The sequence below is a fragment of the Dermacentor variabilis genome, chromosome 6 (genome assembly GCF_050947875.1).
Source record: "Dermacentor variabilis isolate Ectoservices chromosome 6, ASM5094787v1, whole genome shotgun sequence".
NCBI lineage: Eukaryota > Metazoa > Arthropoda > Arachnida > Ixodida > Ixodidae > Dermacentor > Dermacentor variabilis.
The window spans coordinates 13,050,547-13,065,639 of NC_134573.1; positions in this window are offsets into that span (position 1 = coordinate 13,050,547).

The window sequence follows — 15,093 nt, forward strand, 5'->3', positions numbered from 1 at the left end:
TATGGAATGTGTCGGTATGGGCGTTCAAAAGAAAAAGAAAAAAGAAATACCAGAAGCAACGATAAAAAGAAGGCGATAAGAAATAGGAGGCTGAAAGAAGAACAAACGGGAGGGGGCAAGTGTACATGGGAAAAGGGCTTGTATGGTTTATACATGTTTAATACAGTGGAAGTGAATAATTTGAGTGTTAGGGGAGAGACAGGGACGAAGTGCAAATGGAGAAGTAGGTGAGATTCAGGATCGAGGTTAGCTGGAGGCATAACGTGTTTTGTGCTTTTGTTAACGATATGCGAGTTTCAGGTTCAAGTTGCAAGTTTTCTCGATTCTAAGCTGCCACGTCCGAAATTGATCACCGTTGGGTGCAGGAATTTAAACTTGTGCGTGAAGCATGATCCTCTATATTTCCTATCGAGAGGCCAACGGAAAATTGTTTGTAGTATATAGAGCCTTTCTTAATGGAATATATGGTCACGTTCATTGAAGTGGCTGGCTAATGCTTTACGTAAATTGTTTTGCGTCTGCGTGATGGCTGTTGCAGTTTGTATGAATTTGTTGTTCAGTCTCACCTATGTATTGGTTTTGACAAGTAGTACATGCGTTGCCTGACGTGCATGTGAAACTCGAAGTTACATTGTGAAGGCAATCCGACGGTGCACATTTTGATTTAGTAGTAGATTATTGAACATGTTTGCATGCAGAGCACCTGGGGCATCCCCAGTGACCGGATATTGGTTTTGTCTTTGTCCTTAGTTTGACATGTAGAACAATGTCCTTGAAGTTAGTGTTGCATCTTTAGGCTACTCTGGGTGGATCGGGGAAGATTGTTGCTGGTGAGAATGAGGTAGTGCTTACTGAGGATGTTATTTACGTTTGGGAGTGCAGGAATTTTATAAAGTACGTTTGTGACGCACTATATGAAACGCTGGGCATGCAATTTCTGTTAGCCAATCTTTTGGTTTTCGCAAGTTATGCGTCGGCTAAGTTGGAATAGCTTTTTGGGAGCGGAAAACACTACAGGTACGTTGAATCGTTTGCGTGAATGGCCGACTTAGGAATATGCAAAATATATAAAAAAGAATGACGGTGAACGGCTAGAAGAACACTGTAGGGCTTGCACCAATTTTATTCAACGGTTCCGAGATGTGAGGATCTTGGGTAGACGCAGGCAACAAACGGCACGTGAAACTTTGGAAGCTTTTTTCATTAGAAAAGCTGGTCCGAATTGTGTCAGTGACACAACTGTTTTTCTGTACGAGGCCGAGCAGATTTTTCTTTCAAGCGCACCCAGATAAAGTGTTTCTTCCCGAATCTACTTGATTGCCTTGTACGCGTGCGCATGCGCTCGGGTCTGGCGGGCCGACATATGTCGGATGCTTTTCCGCTCAATAAACAGTTGAAGTAAGCGCCGGTGTTCTCTCTCTTCTTTTGCGTGTGGCCTTGGCGCAAAACTGGTTTATTTTGTCGGATAACCACCTAGCCCAGCAGTACACTCTTTTGATGTTATGCTAGATATTATTAATCCAAGAAATTTGCAGCACGCCCTCTCGCTTACGTTGCTGCTGCAAAATATATTTGTAGAGCCCATAGCTCTGGACCCTTGAGTTTCAAGGGCCTTGTTAAGGCAGTAGTGTTTTTCATAAAATTTCATCGCCATAATCATCATCATCATCGTCGTCGTCATCATCATCATCATTATCAGCCTATTTTATGTCCACTGCAGGACGAAGGTCTCTCCCTGTGATGTCCAATCACCCCTGTCCTGCGCCAACCGATTCCAACTAGCACCAATTTCGTCGCACCACCTAGTCTTCTGCCGTCCTCTATTGCGCTTCCCTTCTCTTGCTATCCATTCTGCCACACTAATGGTCCGACGGTTATCTAATCTGCGCATTACATGACCTGCACAGAGCCATTTTTTCTCTTAATGTCTACAAGAATATCGTATATACCCGTTTTCTCTCTGATTTCAACAGCTCTCCTTTTGTCTCTTATAGTTATGCCTATCATTCTTCGTTCCATTGCTCCTTGCGCGGTCCCTTTACTTGTTCTCAAGCTTCTTCGTCAGTCTCCAAGTCTGTGCCCTATATGTTAGCACCGGTAAAATGCACTGATTGTATACCTTCCTTTTCAATAATAACGGTAAGCTTTCAGTCAGGAGCTCACGATGTCTGCCATGTGCGATCCAGCCCATCTTTATTTTTCTCTGAATTTCCTTCTCATGGTCAGGGGTCCCTATGATTAGTTGACCAAGGTAAACGCACTCCTTCACAGACTCTATAGGCTGACTTGTGATCTTGAACTCTTGCTCCTTTGCCCGGTTATTTATAATTATCTTTGTCTTCTGCATACATATTACTCTTCAACCCCACTCTTACACTCTCCCTGTTAAGGTCCTCAATAATTTGTTCCAACTCGTCCGTAGGGTTGCTGAATAGAAAAATGTCATACGGAAACCGAAGGTTGCTGAGGTATTTGCCGTCGATCCTTACTCCTAAACATTCCCAGTTTAATAGCTTGAATACTTCTTCCAAACAAGTAGTGAACAGCATTGGATAGATTGTGTCTCCTTGTCTGACCTCTTTTTTTAATAGGTATCTTCCTACTTGTGTAGAATGAAGGTGGCTGTGGAATCTCTGTAGATATTTTCCAGGGTATTTACGTAAGCCCTCTGTACTTCTTGATTACGCAATGCCTCTATGTCTGTTGGTATCTCTATTGAATCAAATGCTTTTTCGTAATTTATGAAAACCATATAAAGAGGGTTATTGAATTCTGCGGATTTCTAGATAACCTGATTAGTGACATGGATGTTACCCGTTGTAGAGTATGCCTTTCTGAAGCAAGCCTGACGAAAGTCCAGTGTTGCCCTTATTCTATTGGAGATTATTTTGGTAAATATATTTTATAATACTGGAAGTAAGCTAATGGGCCTATAAGTTTTCAGTTCTTTAACGTCTGCTTTTTTTGGATTAGTATAACGTTTGCATTCTGCCAGTTTTATGGCACCTTTGCAGTCAATAGACATTTCGTATAGAGAGCCGCCAGTTTTCCTATCATTATGTTTCCTCCATTTTTGATTAAATCGACTGTTATTCCGTGCTCTCCTGCCGGTTTCCCCCGTTTCATGCCTTTCAAGGCCCTTCCCACCTCATGTCTAGATATAGAAGAAGTTTCTGTATACTATTCATTATTGTTTCGATTAGAAGGCGCCTGAGTCCTCTGGGTACTGCACAAGTCAGTGAGAATTCTTCTGCTGCTTTTATTATATCTTCGAAATTGCTGATGATATTACCCAGCTATCCTTCAACCCATACACCTTGGTTTGCCCTATGCCAAATTTCCTTCTCCATGATTTCAGGCTGCGTCTATTTTTACGGCTTCAGTCTTTCTCACGTTATAATTTAGAACATCACTTATTTTTGTTTTGTTGATCAGTTTTTACAGTTCCGCGAATTCTATCTTATCTCTTGAGTTGAACACTCATTCTTTGTCGTTTCTTTATTAGGTCATTTGTTACTCGGGGAGAGCTTGCCTACTGGTTGCGTTGGTGCCTTGCCTCCCACTTCAATTGCTGCCTCTGAAGCCAACCTAGTTACGGCTTCATTTATTAGCTCTATGATATCATCATCTCTCTTATCTGAGGCTCCATATTTGTTTCCAACTACGAGCCTGAATGTGTCTGCTTTTACCCTTACTGCTTTTAGGTCGGCCTGTTTCTTGACCAATTTAACTCTTTTTTAATCAAATGTATGTGAATCCTAGCCCTCACTAAGCTATGATCACTGACATATTCTAGTTTAGCCTATCATCCATCACTATAGTCACTTTTGCGTTCATAGCACACTTCTTAAGTCATTGCCATACTTTTGTTGCATATACACGTACACAATCTGGACTGTTTTAAGGCCTCTCTACAGACACATCATATTTACCTCGTACATAAACGCTACATTGCCAACTCATTAACACCAGCTTGGAGCTCTTTGGTAATTATTGTCCCATGCGCCATGAAACAAGAAATTCATCATTAAGACATGGGGACATGGTCAAGACAGTCTAGATAAATCTGTGACACTCTTAAATTCTTTTTACCCAACAAAAAATTCACATCGATATGTTCAACTAAGTGCTCAAACTCTCTGGACAAAGCTGTATATTGATAATGGGACACGAAAGCCAACGCTCTATAGGAAACAATTTCATAAACAGTGCCTAGAATATACAAGCCAGCATCCCAAACATTGCAAACAAGTTCTTTAAAGGTTAAGCCATACGACCTCGTCGCATTTGCCTTAAAGACCATGACTGACGGAAGACAAAGATAATAATAAATGACCGGACAAAGGGGTTCAGGATCGCCAGTCGGCCTCCAGAGTCTGTGAAGGAATACATTTAGCTAGCTCCAATAATCGCAGGTAACACAGATCGTAAGAAGCAAATTCACAGAAGAATAAAAATGGGTTGGATCGCATACGACAGACATTGCCAGCTCCTGACTCGAAGCTTACCATCAAAATCAAAATCAAAATCATGTTTATTTTTCCAAAGAACTTTGGAAAAATAAACATCATTGAAAAGGAAAGTGCACAATCAGTGCATTTCACCAGTGCTGACATATGGGGCAGGGACTTGGAAACTGACGAAGAAGCTCGAGAAGAAGTTAAGGACCGCGCAAAGAGTGGTAGAACGAAGATTGCTAGGCATAACCTTAAGAGACAGAAAGAGAGCGGTTTGGATCAGAGAGCTAACGGGTATAGACGATATTCTAATTGACATAAAGAGAAAAAAATGGAGCTGCGCAGGTCTTGTGATCAGCCGTTTAGATAACCGTTCGACTGTTAGGGTTACAGAATGAGTACCAAGAGAAGGGAAACGCAATCGAGGACAAGAGAAGATAGGCGGAGCGATTAAATTGAGAAATTCGCGGATGCAAGTTGGAATCGGTTGGCGCATGACAGGGGTAATTGGAGATCGCAGGAAGAGGCCCTCGTCATGCAGTGGACATCGAACAGGCTGATGATGATGATGATGAACTTTATCACCTTAAAGTAACCCTATCAAACAGGAACCAGACGAACATTGCCCTTCAAAAAGCCTACATCGATCCAACAAAACTTGATCAAGTCGACGCCCACAAACCCCGCCCTAAGATCACAAGAACAACAATGCCTCTGCTTGCTACTAAATTCTCAAACGCACTCCGAAACGTAAACATTTTCAGTATGCTCTACTGAATTCTCACCAGCAACAAGAAACTTACTAAGATTTTTTCCAACCCGCCAAGAGTAGCCTACAGACGCAGCACTAATTTCAAGGATGTTCTTGTGCATGCCAAACTAAGAAAAAAGACGGAGCCAACATCCGGTCACTGTGGCAGCCCCACGTGCTCTACAAGCAAACTTGTTCAAAAATCTGCTACTAAAGCAAAAAGTGCAGCGTCGGATTGCCTTCACAAAGTACCTTCGAGTTTCACATGCGCGCCAGGCAACGTAGTCTACAGTCTACAATGTACTAGATGTAAGAAACACTACGTAGGTGAGACTTAACAACAAATTCATGCAAAATGCAACGGCCATCACGCAGACACAAAACAGAATTTACCTAAAGCATCAGCGAGCCACTTCAATGAACATGACCATATAATCGATGAAGGAAGTCTCTACATTTTCACGTAGCAGTGACGGGGGCGAAAGCAGCAAAGCTGTGAAAGATAAAAACTAGCGTTTTATTGGGCGAACCTATGCCCTCAAAACCAGGCAAGAGTCAAAGAACATTGATAGTGGCGAACACGGCGATTGTATAAAATCTGATCAGCGGGTCAAGCTCGTCGGCTTTTATAAATGAGTCATCGAACGTTCCAGAATAATTGCTGATGCCCGCGTGTCTTCGGGAAACTTATACACAATTCGTGTACAAGTAATGGGATTACACAAGGTTTAGTGACAACAGACAGTAGATAGAATCCTCGATAAAAGCTGAGAAACTTCCGATACATGCAGGCGCGTCCTGCGTTTAGTGATAATATTTCTGAAATTGTGAAACACGGTCACCCAATAAAGGTTAAATATACGTGACAACGCCCCCCCCCCTTATAAAAAATCGACCCGATGCTGCAAAATGGAGAGCGAAAAACAAAAGCAGTTAGTAAAAAAAAAGTCACAATGCAACAAAGAAAGTGCCATAGTTCGTTAGCGCTGGTAGAAGGCCTCAAGGCGCACAACATGGGCTATTTAAGGTCTCGAGCGCCGCCACTGTAATGGCGAAATACCGTCTGGCACGACCTCATACTCCAGTGTGCCAATGGGTCGCATAATATTGTAGGTTCCGAAATAGCGTTCCAGCAGATTATCATCGAGTCTTTGCCAGCGTGTCGGGGTAGAAACCCAATTAATTAATTATGGGGTTTTACGTGCCAAAACCACTTTCTGATTATGAGGCACGCCGTAGTGGAGGACTCCGGAAATTTCGACCACCTGGGGTTCTTTAACGTGCACCTAAATCTAAGTACACGGGTGTTTTCGCATTTCGCCCCCATCGAAATGCGGCCGCCGTGGCCGGGATTCGATCCCGCGACCTCGTGCTCAGCAGCCTAACACCATAGCCACTGAGCAACCACGGCGGGTGGGGTAGAAACCCAAACATGGTCACCGGGCTGGTATTTCATGTAGCGTCATCGAAGATTGTATTGCTGGCTGACTGTCCTTTGCTGGTTAACTTGATGCGCAGGCGGGCGAGCCGTCGGGCTTCTTTGGCGCGCTGGAGATAGGCGGCGACGTCGACATTTTCTTCGCCTGTGACATGCGTCAGCATGGCGTTGTCACAAGGTTCCTTCCGCAAGACAGTTTCAACGGCCTGATCTGTGTTGTTTATTGCACTGCCGGGTTGTAAGAAAATGTGACATACGGAACCACTGCATCCCACGTCTTGTGTTCGACGTCGACGTACGTCGATAACATGTCGGCGAGCGTCTTGTTCAGTCGTTCCGTTGGGCCATTCTTCTTCGGGTGGTAGGCAGTAGTCCTCCAGTGACTTGTCTGGCTATACTGCAGGATCGCTTGAGTAAGGTCAGCTGTAAAAGCCGTTCCTCTGTCAGTAATTAGGGCTTCTGGTGCACCCTGTCGCAGCACGATGTTCTCAACGAAGAATTTCACCACTTCCGCTTCAATAAATTTGGGCAGGATTTTCGTTTCAACGTAGCGGGTAAGGTAGTCTGTGGCCACGACGATCCACCTGTTTCCAGATGTTGACGTCGGAAAGGGTCCCAACTAATCCATCCCGACATGCTGAAACGGTCGGCAAGTAGGCTCGATCGGCTGGAGTAATCCCGCCGGCCTTGTAAGTCGTGTCTTGCGTCACTGGCATTCTCGACATGTCTTCACGTAACGGGCGACGTCAGCGGTCAGATGCGGTCAAGAATACTTGTATTGTTGCGAGTGTACAAGGAAACCAGATGTTCCCGGCTGTCTTATCATTGTGCAGGGCGTTGAGGACTTCTGACCGTTGTACTGAGGGGTCAAGAAGGTAGTTTGCGCGGGCTGCCGAAAACGTCTTCACGAGGATGTTGTTTCGCAAGAAAAACGAATACAAAGCGCGCCTAAATACCACCGGGACAAAGTCGCTCTTGCTTTGCAACTACTCACCAAGGCTTCTAAGCTCTGGGTCTACTCTCATGCTGCTCGGAAGAGTTTCCTGCGCTTATTGTTCCTAAATAGACGTTCTCGTCTTGGCGCCATTAGGGCGGCGTTTCCACGGGAGCGCGAGAGAGGCAATCGGCACACGAGTGCTTTTGTCAGGACATGTAGATCACAGTGATGTCCTATTCTTGCAGTCTGAGGCTCCACCGCGACAGGTGTCCTGAAGGGTCTTTTAAATTGAGTAATACTTGTTGGGGGGCTTGTTGGTGCATGTTTCCAGAAGAAGGTTGTAGCGACGAAAAGAGACAACACATAGCAAGCGAGATGGGACAGGCGCAACTTTCAACTGCTTATTCACAGCGTATGCGAATGAATATTGAAATTCGCTAACAAACAGAGTGCTTGATGGTCGCTGATGGCTTTGAACGGCCTGCCATATAGGTAAGGGCGGAATTAAGCGATAGCCCAAATGATGGCGAGGCATTCCTTTGGGGTCTTAGAATAATTCTCTTACGCTTTTGACAGTGACCGGACACCAGAAACTAGCACCCGTTCAAGTCCTTCTTTCGCCTGGACTAGGACGCACTGAGGTCTGGGCACGTGCTTACTTGGCTATCTTGTCTCTTCTTGTTCATTTCGATTTGACTGCTATGGCGTCGAAGGAGTAGTGTACACCGTCCCCCTGTCCTGTGGAAAACAATACATAGGGCAAATAGGAAGGTGCCTTAATGATCGAACAAGAGAGCACGCAACATCACTTTCAGGGACATCCGGCAGCAATCTGGCTTTGCACTGCAAACGTTGCGAAATGAACAAGAAGGGACAAGGTAGCCAAGTAAGCACGTGCACCCTCAAATTTGATGAAGTGCAAGTCCTGAAAAGGAACAACGATGGGCTAACTCGGGAGATTCTTGAGGCAGTTGAGATAAGTAAAACAGGAACGCGATATTTAAGCACACCGTCAGTCGCCTTGACAAGAAAGGAAGTCGCCTTTTTGAGACAGCCTCAGATAAGAGATGTGGCGACGAAATAAATAAGAGGTGGGAGTTTCAATAAAGAGATCAGCTGACAGTGCAGCTCCGTCGTCGTCTAGTCCTTCTTTCTGTGTCCGTGTTCCTTAAGTTCTGCTGCTACAATCCTCGAAGAATGAACCAACTTGCCCAGTTAAACACCCTTTTGTCAATATATGGTATTCTGTTAGCTGCTGCACCATGTAGTGCGTATGTAAGCGTCGAAACCAATATTTGAAGCTGCCGATATTGCGTAGGGATGTGCGAATATTTGCAACTTTATAATAATGCATCAAATAGTGCCCTATTCGATTCGGTGGTCACTTCTTGTAAATGTGAATATTTTTTCCATACATTTCTGATATTTCAAAAATGCCAACTGCACCCACATAAACATTAAATTGCAGGAAAGTACGGTAAATTTTCAAGACAGGCATAGTTTAGCCTTAAAACATGAGAACTTGCGTAGTGGAGCAGGCTACGACAATCAGGTAGAGACACTTTACAGGCTCTACAGCGATCATTTGCATCTTCTGAAATGCCCTGTGCATGCAAATGAAGCACTTGTTTGCTCGTAATGCTCATTTTTTTCTTTTTCAAGTACAATACTTCGTAAGGTACAATATAATGAGAGAAACTGGCTAACTTCAAAAGTACTGGGATTTAAACGTCTGTTAATATCAATTGTGATAATGGCTATTCATTTTTAGAAAAGTATTCGATTCTATTTGCTTCTGGCACTATTCTGTTCGGTCCCAAAAATCCTTATTTGCTCACCTCTAATATTGCATCTTTTTGTGCTGTCTTTCAGATGTACATTGCAAAGAAGACTGCAAGATAAACATGCACTCAGAGCATATTACATATATTTAAAGAAATTTCCCGGTGGCCTAGTTGGTTCGGCATAACACTCTTGCGCAAAGTGACGAAGGGACAGGACTTAAGCGAGAAAAACAATGCGCGATACCTGAATGCAAATTAACAAGTCTTTTATTTTTTGGAACATGAGACCTTCATATAGCATACTCGCATGTGCAGGGATGCTCTTCCCAGTCTACCTACGCCATCTGTTGTCAGCCATTAAGCTAATCTCTTTTCTGATTGATATAGATGGCACATGGGGTCATCTTGATCTTGTAGGCTTCCACGACTTTTCTTTTTCTTTGGCTACTGCATTTCAGCAGTATTACCGTCATGTGCAAGATAGATATGGCATGAAGCACAATGTATGGCAAGGTCTCCGGGTGCTTGTACCAGACAGCAGTTGTATCGACGTTCGTAGAGTCAATCATTCTCGCGCCTGCCTGTTTAGCCCATGTAATCAGCCCCACGTGTCAAAGGTATCTTGTAGACCCCGTCTATCGCGCATTCAACCAATCCTTTAACGTGGTTTATAGTGCATACATTCAGGGTGTTCTTTTCGATGGTTTTGAGCACATTCCATTTAGCTTTAGTGGTGTTTTGTGGTGCTGTGAGGACCACTCGTTCGCTCAGTTTAACCGAGCGACCGAGCATAGAAAAAGAAGAGAGCGAACGCAGCACGCAGTGGCAGATGAAAAAATCGGCAAGTGGGAAGAGGCACGAGCTGGAAAGCGGAGAGGAAGGTGCAGCAGAACTACGAGGCAGAAAGCAGAGGAATGTATGGCGAGAGCGCGAGAAAAAAAAAGCGAAGTGCGGTGACGATAGCTACGAGATGGTGCCAGAACAGCACGCAACATCTGGGAGATTTGTTGTTGGTGGCTTCTGTGAATCACGCCCACGCATCACCCATGCGCTGGCTCACGCGATCCCCAGATTAGCAAGGCAGTGGTGCCACACTTCGCTCCATTTGCAACATTCCACACGAGACCAGTTGTCCAGGCCAGAGAAATGACAACGCGTATAGAGCTGCACTCAAATTTCTTATTAGGGAGTGTCGTAATTATCTGTGATTTTTTTCTGTCAATTGCATATGCTCTGAAGTTATAAACATTGCAGAAGCGTCGCTTGTCGCTCTTGCTCTAATGCACCTCAATATAGGTATTGAATCAAAGCAGATTCTTTGCTTTGTGCCCGTTCCTTTCCAGAGCTGTCTCAGCACATTTTGCACTTTATGAAGAGGGGAGGCTAGGGAACGGCTTAGAAGTTATATCACTGCTCCACATATTGCAATTATTCACTTCGTGCTAGGTGTCATTTGCTGTAATGTAAGCTATTCAAATGCCCCTTATGCAATTTTTCGCCCATGTGATGACACAGCGAATCACCTTCTCTACCACTGCCCAACTGTCACATATCTGTACATGTGTACGTGTGATAGCGTTTCCCTTTCTGTCACGCGGGCTATATCGTGATCACATCACCCTCGCCCACTATGTGTATATAATCACTCACCGCCAAGCTGTGGTGTGGTTTTGTCCTTGTATTCCTTGGCTGTCATTATGCCACGTTAAGTTGTTGCCATGCAATAAAGCATGTTTCAAGTTCAGTCTGCCTCTTCGTTCACGGAAGCTCTGGAACACGACACTAACCTTTCACGCTAACAATGTGTTCTGTGAGCTGTACTCCATCTCAGTTGTTCCTTGCAGCACTGGGGAAGTTGCTGGGCTCCTTGGCTAAGAGGAAGGCTGAATGCCCCTCAAAATGTGTGCATTCGCGCCGTAACGTCTGCTCGGTGTTTGCTTTACATCCTGGCAGTACATGCTCCCATGGTAGGAGGATTGACGCAAAAAAATGTTTTGACGCCAGAACCATAAGCTTTGTTTTCGTGCATGCGACAGCGGAGCATCGCTTCACCTCTACACTTTCCTTCCATTTCCCCTGCAGCCTCCTTAGTAAGCATCAAGGATGAACGCCCTCATAAATGTTCACTTGCGGCACAGTGTATGCTCGGCTTCTACTTGCTGGAATGAAAGCAGTTTAGGAAACAATCTAAAGCTCTATTTTACTGACTGCAGTATTTATCATGGGTGCGAAGTGGGTGTTGCGACAGAAAGCCTGTGTGCAAATGCAAGGAAATGTACTAGGATGCTGATCAAAATCTTTATAGGTGTATTATGTAAAACCATAATTACATACAGGAATGGCACGACACTGGTCATAACTTAAAGCAACAGTTCATTACAGATGGTACGCACACATATGGGCACATAAACTTGATGCTCAATGCAAGTGGGCCAGTTGCAAGCTTGCCTTGAAATGAGTCACTTTTCAGATGGAAGTGGCATGATGACATACGGGTAATTGATGTCTGTTGTTTCTTTATTCCCATAATTACCAGTTGTATAATACTTGTGCAAAGATACAATAACGCATCTCTGAATCGCAGATGTCACATCCCATCTGCCCTATGCAACTTTGCCACATGAAATGGGAAACTCATTGACATATCAGTTACGGATTGTGGCAAAGTGGTAGTCTGTTTCTTGCAGTTTTGTCTTTCGTGAGTATTTACGTAATGTGAAAAATAGTACCCTGATGCTTTAAATGTTATGTATACTATATGACAATTCTATTCGTTTTCCGTGATCAGAGGAGGCTTTCATGTCAATATATAAATTGGAAGTTTTTTAACTATGTGACAGGCACTTGCATGTGAAAAAGCGTATGTAGCCTCCCAAAGGCAAGCACGTTGACGAACTGCAGCAAAACTGATAGTTGGGCGAGTTGGTACGAATTTATAGTAAAATATTTAGCGCGTACAATTGACACGGACCCAGTGAAGGGGGACACACGAGCGCTTACTCACAGCTATTTTATTTTCGCAAACATACAGAACATATATACCCCAGCTATCAGCGCTGAGCATGTGCAACAAGAGTGGTCAGTAAAACAGAAACAGATTAAAAACAGATTAACAAGGGTCATCCAGTATTTAAAAAAGCAAATTTATATTCAGTGATTACAACCGATGCCTGGCTTATGCATCTTTTCGCATACTTTTTGATATGAAATGCTTCTGTGATTTCACGTGTTAGTTTATTTTTATCTGAAAACAAAATATCAGTGTTAAAAAATACCGGATCACAATGACATAGATTACAGTGGTTCGACAAGTGCGAACGGTTTTCTTTACCGAGAGAACGTCCATGTTCTTTTAGACGGGTGTTTATGCACCTACTGGTTTGTCCTATGTTTTGACAGCTGAAGGTGTTTCCCAAAAGGAAATTATTCGCCGTATGGCTGCCGTGTACGTTGAACATTGCATTTCATTGGCCACTGTGAAGCATTGGAGCAACCGGTTGAAAAAGGACGTGAAAGTTGCAAAGAGGATCCAAGACCGGGCCAAAACCATCATGCAATCACCTCCAACACAACTGTAAAAGTTGATGAGCTGATGAGATAAGAACGGAGGATAAACATCGATAAACTGGCAGAGCCTGTGAACACCAGCCGCGGTTCAGTTCACACCATAATTCATGAACATCTCGGTCATCGGCTGTTGTGTGCGCAAAGGATGCCCAAGATTTTGAACCACCGCCAGAAGAAGGTTCTGCGCTCCCTTGACTGATCTGATCCGGTATCACAATGAGGGTGACGACTTCTTGTCTGCAATTGTGATCGGGGACCAACCATGCTGCCACTACTACGAGCCTGAAACACGACGGCAAAGCTTACAGTGGAGACATTCGAATTCACCGCCCCCAAACAAAGCAACGGCCGTCATTTCCGCCGGAAAGGTGTTGGTTAGTATTTTTTTCGATAGTCAGGGGCCATTACTGATAGAATTTTCTAAAGCCGGAGAAACTATCAATCGTTTTCGATATTATGAAACGCCGGATCGGCTGCGTGTCACAATCAAGAACAAAGGACGTGCGAAAATTGACGAATGGTGTCATCGTGTTCCACGACCTGGGTATGAAAAATTCGAAACCAGAAGACAGTAGTACTTAAGCTTTTCCTTTAAATACAAAAATACCTCATGAAGTTTCGTGCAGTGGTTGCCGAGAAAAACTAATTTACCATCTACACGTATTTGGATAGGTGCATCCGAGATAAAGCTTCCTCTTAAGGAGGAGGCCAAGCTGCAACGTGAGCCCCCCCCCCCCCCCCCCCCGAACGAAATTTGTGGCTACGCCACTGGTGGATAATGATACGCGCTTGCTGAAGTAGATAGCCACTGATGATGAGTCCAGGGACTCGTTTAAGGGTCTCCAGAAGTATGAGAGGCACACTGTTGCAACTCTGTCATGAATGACCCTTGGCTGGTCATTAGAGATGCCAGAGTTTTCACAAAACTGAGGCAAACTGTGACCTAGCCTGGCATGAGGTGGGATATACTCGGCTATTGTCGCTCTTGCCATGTCTGTCAAATGATTAAATCACGAGAAGGCAAGCCACCTGGACTGATGAAACCAATTGACAGTGCGCGTCCATGGCGGGTAGTTACCTGCGCATCAATTGTCACTTACAGCGCATACATAGACGAGGGACAAAAAGGACGACCAAGACAAGCGCTGACTTCCATCTAATTTTTATTTTGAGAAACAAACGTACATATTCTGAGACACCAAGACAAAAGCGCCACCTACAGAGCGTCAACCCGACATGAGTATGCATTCAAAATTCATGACCTAACAGCAACGAGAGTGCATGTGCGACCTCAGAAAAACCAGTTCTTTGTCTGTGAATGCCATTGATGGCTTACTGAGTCACAATCGGCAATCGCTGCTGCTTCAATGATAAGTCTGGTACATTCTAGAATCCTTAGCCATCAATGCCATCAATTGTATTAACAGACAAAGAACTGGTTTTTTGAGGTCGCACATGCGCTCTCGTTCATCTTAAGTCATAAATTTTGAATGCATACTCATGTTGGGTTGACGCTTTGTAGGTGGCGCTTTTGTCTTGGTGTCTCAGTATATATACGTTTGTTTCTCAAAATAAAAATTAGTTGGAAGTCAGCGCTTGTCTTCGTCGTCCTTTTCGTCCCTCGTCTATGTAAGCGCTGTAAGTGACGATTCATATCATGGAATACCCACTAGCCCGTACCCAAACCTTGCTTCAGCTACCTGCGACCTGATGAGGCTTACCCTAAGAATAAGTAGATATAAATACTAGTTGGTACTTGCTGATCATTTTTTCGAAATGAGTCGAACTGTTCCCTCCTCGGAAGGTAACAGCGCGGACGGTGCTAGAAAAGACCCTAGAAGTGCTCAATCGGTTTGGCTACCCGGCGTTAGATATGGGGCTGTTTCCTGCGTCTACTTCGAGGTCTGGAGACCACATCGAATCGCGCCACTGTTAAGAGCGCAGAAACACGGAAAGCACATTCCAGAGGAGCGCACGTGCAAACAAGTTGGCAGCCCCCACTTCGTGTGCCGCCGGGGGAGGTATTCAATGCTTGACTCTTCCAGAAAACGAGGGGATAGCCCGGCACTGTTGCAAGGAAAGTGGGTCCCGAAGCAAGACGGCTGTGATGTACTGGGAAGGCCTGGCAGCGTAGCCCCCATACGCCCATTGTGCCGACG